This window comes from Lontra canadensis, unplaced genomic scaffold, assembly GCF_010015895.1.
Source record: "Lontra canadensis isolate GAN:19392208 unplaced genomic scaffold, GSC_riverotter_1.0 scaffold16, whole genome shotgun sequence".
Classification (NCBI taxonomy): Eukaryota; Metazoa; Chordata; class Mammalia; order Carnivora; family Mustelidae; genus Lontra; species Lontra canadensis.
The window spans coordinates 14,188,957-14,199,729 of NW_022631010.1; positions in this window are offsets into that span (position 1 = coordinate 14,188,957).

The following is a 10,773-nucleotide window of genomic DNA, read 5'->3' on the forward strand; positions in this document are numbered from 1 at the left end:
CCCCACATACATACCCAACTACCCACACACCCACTTAGCATCATTCTGTAGTCAACACTGATGAATAGCTGTGATGCTGTTGGCCACTTCCCTCCCATGAGTCCGCACTTCCATAGTTCTCTACAGTAAGAATGCAGGTCGAAACAAAGAACAACATTAGGATAGCACCGTGTTCAAACTTTGTTTCCTTTGGCCCCTGCACAACTGCTATATCAAGCCAAATAGTATATTTTGGAGATCTACCCTTTTTTTTCCCCGTTGACACCCACCATGTTCCAATTCTTTTTTTTTTTTTTTTTAAGATTTTATTTATTCATTTGACAGAGAGAGAGATCACAAGCAGGCAGGGAGGCAGGCAGAGAGAGAGGAGGAAGCAGGCCCTCCACGGAGCAGAGAGCCTGATGCGGGGCTCGATCCCAGGAGCCTGGGATCATGACCTGAGCCGAAGGCAGAGGCTTTAACCCACTGAGCCACCCAGGCGCCCCCCAATTCTTTATTATTCCCACAGAATCCTCTGATTTATTTTCAGAAACTTCTGCATCCTGCTTTAAATCTGAGTGCTTCTGCATTTATTTGTGACATCTTCCCTTGCGTTTACCCAAATTTACCCATATTTAGCTAATATTCTTTATTATCTTTGCCATGGGCTTCACCAGGCATCGGTGCATCTAGTGGGGGTCTCTTAATGGTCTATCCTTTCCTTCTCACCCTCATGTCAGGAAGGTTCAGGGAGAAAAAAAATGGAAAGAAGCTATTATTCCATCACAGTCTTGTTCTGTATTTTAAAATACCATTTTAATTACTCAGATGCTCTGACTCAAATGTTTCATGCCACAACTAAATTCTACTTCTATTGCTGTAAAATAGGAAAAGCAAATCAGAAAATAAAAGCATTTCACAGGCTATTTTCAAAAGAACTTTTGGAGTTAACATTCTGTGGAAGGATAACATTCTGTTATCCTCAGTCATGTTCCTTGGACAACTCTTAAACCAGTGTCCTAGAAGTGCCTGGGTGGTAGCTTCTGAACTTTGAGATTCCGTGAAGTTACTTCTTAGCTTTGATTATGACTCTTCTTTGTCCATATTTATGTCTTTTTAAGATAAAATTACCCATTCACTAACAGCAAATCAGACATTGCTGGAAGGAGGAACTGAGTCAGTAACCAATTGCAGATCCATTCTAAAGTCAAAAAGGAAAGCCACAAGACACGTCAGTGTCTCAGTCAGTTAAGCATCTGCCTTCAGCTCAGGTCATGATCTCAAGTCCCATGTTGTGCACCCTCCTCAGCCGGGAGTCTGCTGACCCTCCCCCCTGCTGTGCTCTTGTTCACTCTCTCCATCTCTCTCAAATGAATAAATAAAAATTCTTTTAAAAAATAAAATAAAATAAAAATGAAATAAAAGGAAAGTCACAAAATCATATGGCTGGATTTTGGAAGTGCCATTTCTCATGTCAACTCCTGGAACAAATTTGTCCATTGATAGTTTTGTGTCCTAAGAGAGAAAAATCCTTTGTCTGATGAAGACCAAATATATATTTGGCCCAATATATCACCACATATACCAACCCCCTGCCATAGTGGTATTCAGTGGTCATGGCTTGATGCATACACACTTCCTCTATCCTCTCTGCCTCTACTCCCACATCATAGCTGGATGTTCACTACTATCTCCTGGACAAAAGGATCTTTCAAAGCAAAGGGTTCAAGTGTATGTTTTTTCTCAAAGTGGGTTCCAGTGGGAGGTTCAAGGGCCTCAAACTCTTCACCATCAGGTCAACCAATGTAACTCTGTTAATGGTATTCTTTGCAGAATTCTGATTTTTTAAAAGAAGGTCTACTGAGGTTAAGCATCTGCCTTCAGCTCAGGTCATGATCCCAGGGTCCTGAGATCGGGTCCAACATGGGGCTCCTTACTCTATGGGGAGTCTGCTTCTCCTTCTTCCCCTCCACTCATTCTCTCAATCCCTCTCTCCCTCTCTCAAATAAATAAAATCTTAAAAAAAAAAAAAAGAAAGTCTAATGATAAAAAGTTTAAAAACTTCCTTAACCCAAATGATGCTGCCGCATCACTCTTTCACACCACAAAACTCAACATGGAGCTCTGCATTTTATTAAATACCCTGTAATTAATAAGGGTTGGGATATTCAAATAGAGTGATTTCATTTCATTTTCCTTCTTGTCATTTTCATCAGTGCCCTAGTCAAGCAAATGTTCTCTCCTCCTATCCATAGGAGATGGGTGCCAATGTTCTAAACCTCCTTTTAGACATATATTGGATGAAAGGAGACTGGGAGTAGGAGAGGATATTTTCTGCCTAAAGTTATAAGAGCTGGATGGGACACCATTTACTGAGTACACGGGTAGCAGTTGGACAAAGTCATAATCAAATGTGTTTTGTTCTGGCTTTAGTATAAGGCACAAAAGTGGCTGTCAATAGTCAAGGATTCAGAGAATATTCAGGCTGGTGGGAAAGACATCTTTGGCCTGTCTCTCAAAACCCATGACAAAGACAAAAATCTGAATACAACATCAAACCTCTTATTCTCCTGCTTTAACTTACTTTGTAGGTTATGAGCCACTTTTGCCACCCTCATACACACCCCACACTCAATATTACCCAACACCACTAAATATTCTTCTCTAAAAGCAAAGAGCAGCAACACTTACAGGCTGTAGATGTAGTATTATAATGTCCCCTAAAACAAAGTGCTCATATCCTATGATTAAATAATCATTACATGGCCTAAAAGAGTTGCATGTTGTTAAAAAAAAAAAAAGATATAAAAGAAAAGAAAGAGCTGAAATCAAGTGTTTATTATTAGCCAGAATGTGATAAATGTTTTTTTTTTTAATTGTGGATGGGGAGGTATGTGTGCATATGTGTTTCCCATACTATTAAACTTAATTTGGTGCTCACTGAATTGTAAAATAAACGAAGAACCACACTATATTCTTTATGTCAGTCAAATGCTGGGAGGCTTAAAATCACCCAAGATCTATTTGAACAGGTGCACATGAGGTTTTCTGCCAAGAGGATGGATCTGCCAGCAACTAAATTCTGGTTCTTTCCCCCCGTTCTAACTAGAGGGTCTGTGTTTATTGGGCTTTAACTTCTGCTCAAAAGTGAGAGTGGGTGTCTTGGGGGCTGATCTGGTGAGATGGCTGAGCAAAAAGCCTGACTCATACAGACATACACCCACACACATACACACAGAGAGACATCCAGGGATAAATCAGGTGTCACCTCACAGGACCTTAGTCCTGCTCCCATATTTTTAGCTGTAGAAGAGGAGAGTAAGAAAGAAAGGGACATGATTTTCTATAATCTGCTTTCAAATAGAACAGCAAATTCTTAACCACAGTGGACGGGCATCCATAAATAAAGCTTTCATGAGTGGTTTGTGGCCTCCTTAAGTATACATATACAGAAATAGAATACATATTTTTGCTTAATTTTGTGTATATACAAAAATATTTTAAAATTCTAGCATACATATAGTTTCAGCAAGAAATGGACTATCCCTCTGGATTTCAAATTCTGCACCATGGTGTCATGTTGTAAAGAAGAATGAAGCTGCAAATCGTATTTCAGGACCAGCAAGTAACTCAGTTATCCTGGGGAAACTCTATGTCCAGGTCTTGGTTGTCTTAAGAAACTTCTCCCACTAGAATTAAGAGACCCCAATAGAACCAAATTTGTTGGCGTTATTAAAGGCACTGAAAGTGGTATCTGTGTTGCATGATTTAAAGATCACATTTCCCCAAATATTCGAAGAGTCATTGTTTTATTTCCCTGAGTTAATAACTTCTAAGAAGATATTTAAAAATCCTCTTTTGAAATGTAAACGCCAATAAGAAAACATAATACGTCATGGGACAAATTAGTTGTACAGACCCCGAGATCAGGATGAAAGAGCAGAATCAAAGGGAGAAGGTAAAGTTTTCAACAAAGAAGGTAACAAAAGATACCAACCCACTAACAACACTATCTCTGCTACAGTTTGCTTAAGCCTGGCCAAAGGCAATGTAAGCTAGCTTTTCACTTCCCAGCAAAGTTGTGCAGTTGTAAAATTCATCTATGAGCATAGAATTTACGAGGCTGCAAACCATCTAGCCATAGGACTAAACAGATAAGTAGTAAAGTTTGTCACCAATTCTGTTGACTCCCCCTCCAAAATACCTTCTTACTTCTTCCTACCTCCATCTCCCACATCTAGCCATTATCACTCTACAACTGCCTCCCCAAAAGCCCTCCCTACATTTATTTTTCCCCCAATGTCAACCCATTTTCACAACGCAGCCCAAGTACTTTTTTTCCATGATACTATTCTGACCAGGTCAGCATGCAATTCAACACTCTTCATTGGTTCTATACTGTGCATTGGTCAGGATTTAGACTGAAATGGCTCATGAGCCCTACAGGTTAGATCTCCTTCAGCCTCATGAGCCTCTCTCTTGTGTGTCCTCATCCCACCTGCTTACCATGGGCTCTCCTCCCCGGAGCCCTTCCACTCTTCCTTCCTTTCTTCACCTGCCCATCCTTGAGATCCAAGTCTCACTCCCTTGAGATCCAAGTCTCACTCCCTCAGTGAAGCCTTCCTGGTTTCTCTAATTAGATCAAAACCTATAAATAGCACCATATTCCTCTCCATAAAAATAAATGCTACAGTTGAAATCATCCATTGGTTTTATATGTTATCTAGTTAATGCCCACCTCTCCAATCATATTTTGAGTGGTGGATGAGCAGGAAAAATATATGTTTTATTAATTCTTTGGGCACATGGCTAGCCAACATTTCCTAGTCAGTTTGGTGTGGCCATATGACTGAGTTCTGGCCAATGGAATGTGGGCAAAAGTGATATAGACCACTTCAAGAACAGGCCGATTTAAAATTATATGCAATATTCTGTACTCTTTTTCCTTAAACTGACTGAACAGAGAAAGATCTTGGAAACCATGTTTTGAAGATGGGGGAAGCTGAATCACAAACAGGAGGAAATTCACTCAGCCCAAATCACCCATACTGGGCTTCTCATTGTGGTAAGCCACGAAGATTTTGGAGTTTATCTGTGGTGGCAGCTAGAATTGCCCTAATAAAACACTACTCTATTCTCCATGCCTAGCACAGTATCTAACACATAATAGATGTTCAATAAATACATACTGATTAAACAAAAGTGTTGTTTCTTGGTATATGGAACGTCCTTTGGAATGGACAGAGAGGACCAAGTATCTGTGTTTGTGTTGATTTTTAAATTGCTCTCCTGAGGGCAAGGAGAGCTCAAACAAAAAGGCAGACCACTACAGAATGTCAGATGGCAGATTTCATAAGCAAGGGAACTTACACAGGAAGTTTGTTTCAAGCAGCCATAAGCTGACTAGATTTCTACACCTCCCCACAAGAACCTTAAAAGTTTATATAGAGGATTTAATCGGATTCAGTCACATATACCACCAAGATGATCTCAACAACACATTACTCTCTTAAGGTTGTATCCTTGAAATGGCTCCCAATGGGGGGAGTACAGATAGAACTTGCATTCCAAGGACAGGAAAGGAGGTGAGGAGCTTCTGATTACTTACGTTCAGCTCTCAAAACAACTGCTGATCATATCCTCTCAATTACCTCCTCCAATTTGATCAAGATTTTTTTTTTCAAAGATTCTACTTATTTATTAGTGAGAGAGATAATGAGAGAAAGAGAGAACGTGAGAGGCAGGAGGGTCAGAGGGAGAAGCAGATTGCCCACTGAGCAGGGAGACTGATGCGGGACTCCATCCTGGGACTCCAGGATCATGACCTGAGCCGAAGGCAGATTTTTAAACGACTGAGCCACCCAGGCAGCATGATTAAGACTTTGGAGAATAATGTGATTTTCCTAAGATTATTGGAAGACGAAAGGAAAATCCACAAGTGCCAAGTAGAGACTGAGTCTGCACATTACTAAAAAAAAAAACAAAAAACAAACAAACAAACAAACAAAAAAAAAACAGACTCACTCTTCATTTTATTCCTCTTGATGTATTTGAACAAAGTAATTACATGTGCACCTAAATTTAATGACGACAATGAAGCATTAAAACACTAGTTTTAGCCTCTAGACTTTCCATCCGGCCCAACCAGAAATTTGTGAAATAGTATTGCAGAATAGAAGCAGCTACAGTGTTGCACAGACCTGAATGCAACCTTGTCTATTCCAAGTATGGGCTGGTATAACCCTGGGCAAGACCTGTAACTACTCCAAGCTTTAGTTCATCCTCTGTAAAATGGGAATAATTATAAAAAGGGTCCTTGATGTCAGGTATATAAACATTTTCCAGAGATGGAACATTTAGCTATTCAAATTCTGGTGGCAGTTAGAGAGATGATAGTAGCAATAAGGAATAGCAATGTTTCTGGTCGTCACTATGGGAAAAAAGTGGATGTTGATTTCTTTAGTTAGAGAGCTAATGAGTCAAATGGTAAAGATTTGGTCGGCTTGTCTGAGCTATTCATTAAAGAAATCACCAGGCTGAAGTCACCTTTTTGAAAGTACTGTTCTATGGTTAGAAAGGTAATATATACTACATATATATTTTTTTAAAACACTCAAGTATAAAGAAGATAAAATGATCACTTCCAAAGAAAAGTGGCATTCCTGTTTTAGCGCATCTATATAATGACCTTGGCCCATGACCTAATAATAGTTAAAAACAGAAGCACATGTGAACATGTGAAATGAAAGTTCAATTCTTCAGAACCTAGGCTTTGAAATCAGATTACCTGTGCTTGGATCCTGGCCTTACCATCACTCTTAAAGGGCATTTACTGTAAATTTTTAAGTCTCAATATCTTTATTTGTAAATTGTAGCAAATAATTACATCAACTTCATAAAGTTGTTATGTCTATTAAATTATACAATACATACAATGTGCTTGAATAGTTTCTGATGCAACTAGGACAGATTAAATACAAGTTAGCTGTGATAACAGTAACAATTACAGTGATGATGATAATTGATACATGTGTCTATTTCTTTAGAGGAAATAAATGCACAAAGGAAACAAAACTCAACATAGCAGCACTTCATTTTGAACAAGGGCTTTGATTTCATATTCAAGTATACAACTCTAATGGGACAATCTAAGCCTATAGAAAATCACTTGATCCTTTCAGTTTCAATTTTGAGGTCTATTCTATGTTTTCTCTTTATCTAATTTGGTCTGCATTTTCCTTAGATCAGTACATCATTTAAAAAATTTTTTTACTTTATTTTGACAATTGACGATTGCTGTAAATACATCTATTATTTAGCTTTTCTAAAATATTCTTGGAATTCTTGTCTTTTTTTAAGATTTTATTTATTTACTTGACAGACAGAGATCACAAGTAGGCAGAGAGGCAGGCAGAGAGAGAGAGAGGAGGAAGCAGGTTCCCGGCGGAGCAGAGAGCCCGATGCGGGGCTTGATCCCAGGACCCCAGGATCACGACCTGAGCCGAAGGCAGAGGCTTTAAGCCAATGAGCCAACCAGGCACCCCAGAATTCCTGTCTTTTTATTCTTACAAATAAATCTTAAGATTTTTAATCATCTTCTAACCTGATTTGATATAGTTTTGCAATTACATTAACTTTTAGAATTCTTTTGGAATGAACTGAAACTTTACAATATTGAATTTTTCCATGTAGAACCTGGTATATGTTTCCATTTAATTCAATTCTCCTTTGTGTTTTAGGTTTTCATAATTTTCTTTTTTTTTTTTAAGAAATAGAACCTGCATATTTCTTGCTTATATCTAGTTAGTTTCTATTTTTACTAATACTGTGAATAAGACCTTTTGGGTTTTTTTCCCCTTTTATTTTCTGACCACTTACTTTTGCTATAAAAGAAAGTTATAGATTTTGGTCAATTTCATACCTAGGAAAATTACTGAGCTCTTTCATAAGTTGTTATTTAGGTATCAATGTTCTTAGATTTCTGGGATGGACAATCAAATCATCTACAAAGAATTGGGTCTCCCCTTCATCAATGACTTATCAATGATTTATGTTTGTTATCTTAATTATACTAATTGGAATATATTTTTTAAAAGGTAACTTATGGCAACAATAAAGGAAATTATATTATTTATTATTTCCCTAATTCTACAGTACTCTCAGTACACCACCATTAGGAGGAATGAGTGCCAAAACTGATGGTTTAGTAGTGATTTTTTAAACTCATTTTAAAGGAATATTCTTTTAATTCCAGCCTACAGTGTTTTTAAAACTGCTGAAATTTATCAAGTGAATGTTGTTAAATATCAAAATAACCATATAATTTTGCTTTCATTGTATTATTGAAGTGGTATATTAATCAATATCTTTATATTGAAATATTTTCATATTCCTGAAATAAACCCTACTTAATTTAATTAAGTCCTATTTAATATTCACTATGAATTGGGGATGTCCTTAGTACATAAACTGTAAGGGTCTATTGACCCTACTTTCACTCTTATAATTTCAACATGCACACTTTATTGTTGTATTCAACCTACTGTATGCACTATTCAGGATTCTGCTCAGGATCTGTTCATTCAATTATATCAATAAGTTCATTCAAATCCTCTGTATTTAGACTTATTCTTATGTCTAATTGATCTAGAAAAACTGACTGGTATATAAAATCATTCACTGTAATATTTTCAAATTTTCTTATAGTTCTAATAGTTTTGCCTCAGGTATTTCTTTTTAATTTTTATTTCTTAAAGGTTTTCTTTTCCTCATTTAAATTCAATTAGCCAACATATTTTCATTAGTTTTTGATATAATGTTCAATGATTCATTAGTTGCATAAAACACCCAGTGCTCATCACATCACATACCCTCCTTAATGCCCAACACCCAGTTAAAGATTTTATTTATTTATTTGTCAGAAAGAAAGAGAGAAAGAGTACAAGCAGGGGGAGCAGAAGGCAGAGGGAGAAGCAGGCTCCCCACTGAGCAAGAAGCCTGATGTGAGACTCCATCCCAGGGCCCTGAAATCATGACCTGACCAAAGGCAGACGTTTAAACAAAGCAGCCTAGGGTCTCTGTGCTCTCATCTGTCTCTTAGGAAAGCAAGGGCCACTCCTCCTCTCCTATTTTGCCCCAAAGGAAAATTATTATCTGAACTAACCAGAGTCCAAATGAGCAGAACTCCTTCTTAGTACTTCCTTCCTTCCTTAAGAAGAGAGGATTGAGGGGTGCCTGGGTGGCTCAGTGGGTTAAAGCCTCTGCCTTTGGCTCAGGTCGTGATCCCAGGGTCCTGGGATCAAGCCCCGCATCAGGCTCTCTGCTCAGCAGGGAGCCTGCTTCCCTTCCTCTCTCTGCCTGCCTCTCTGCCTACTTGTGATCTGTCTGTCAAATAAATTAATAAAATCTTTAAAAAAAAAAAAAGAAGAAGAAGAAGAAGAGAGGATTGACATCTGAGCCTAGGAAGAAAGACTGAAAGAGCTGGGTATCAGATAGCCTTTTAAAAAGCTGTTGTACGGGGGGGCCTGGGTGGCTCAGTGGGTTAAGCATCCACCTTCTGCTTGGGTCATGGTGTCATGGTCTCATGATCCCGGGGTCCTGGGATCGAGCCCCGCATCTGGCTCTCTGCTCAGCGGGGAGCCTGCTTCCCCCTCTCCCTCTGCCTTCTTCTCTGCCTACTTGTGATCTCTCTCTCTGTCAAATAAATAAATAAATAAATAAATAAATAAATAGCTGATGTCTATACCCGGAACCCTACTAGAAGTTTGGCCTTGGGTAAATTGCTTAACACCTTTCTATCATATTGTTTTCATGTGTTAAATGGCAGTTATAAGATCTACTTCACAGAATTACTGAGGTTTAAGTGTGAAAATCTAACAAAACGTATGGCTGACCACTTCCTCAGTTTGCCTTGGACAGGTATAGATCACTCCTTATCTAAGCTCTTAATCACTCCTTATCTAAGCTCTGATAGCCTAATCGTGTTCTGGTTTTGTTTGTAGAAACATCTGTTCCCATGCTTTCCTACCTTCCTTTCTTTTATCCTTTTATTTCCTTATTTTTAAATTAATCATTTATTAGTTCAGAGAAAAAGCCAAAGAATTTTGAAAGTCAGAAAAGATTAATAAAAGAAATACCTATTTCAGGGCACCTGAGTGGCTCCATCAGTTGAGTGTCTGACTTGATTTTGGCTCAGGTCATGATCTCAGAGTCATGAGATCAAGCCCCAAATCAAACTTTGTGCTCAGTGCAGAGTCTGCTTGAGATTCTGTCTCTCCCTCTGCCCCTCCCCTCTTTTATATGCTCTCTTTCTCTCTCTCTAAAATAAATAAATACATATATATATACACACACATATATATTCACAGGTATACACACATAGATATTCATAGATATAGATATAGATATAGATATAGATATAGATATCTATATCTCACACACAAACTTTCACACTCATCCTCAACATGAGGTTCCTTATAGATTGGGCCTAAGAATTAAATGTGAGCAAATTTATAGGATAAGCAATATTGTCTTTTTCTTCAACATAAAACGCCTTGTGTTATATCAGTATCATTGCCATTAGCTTGGGGTCAATGCATACCTTAGTTTGCGTCTCCGCTTACCCACCTCCCATTTATATAACCATTGGCTATTGTTTAATCTTATGAAAAATGCAAATGGGGCTATATCCCCAGCTCTCTATTTATAATTCAACAAGATAAGTGCACTGATCCTGAGTTTCCTTGTCTGGAAAACAGGAGTACTAATAATGGCAATTTCACAAGGTTGATACGA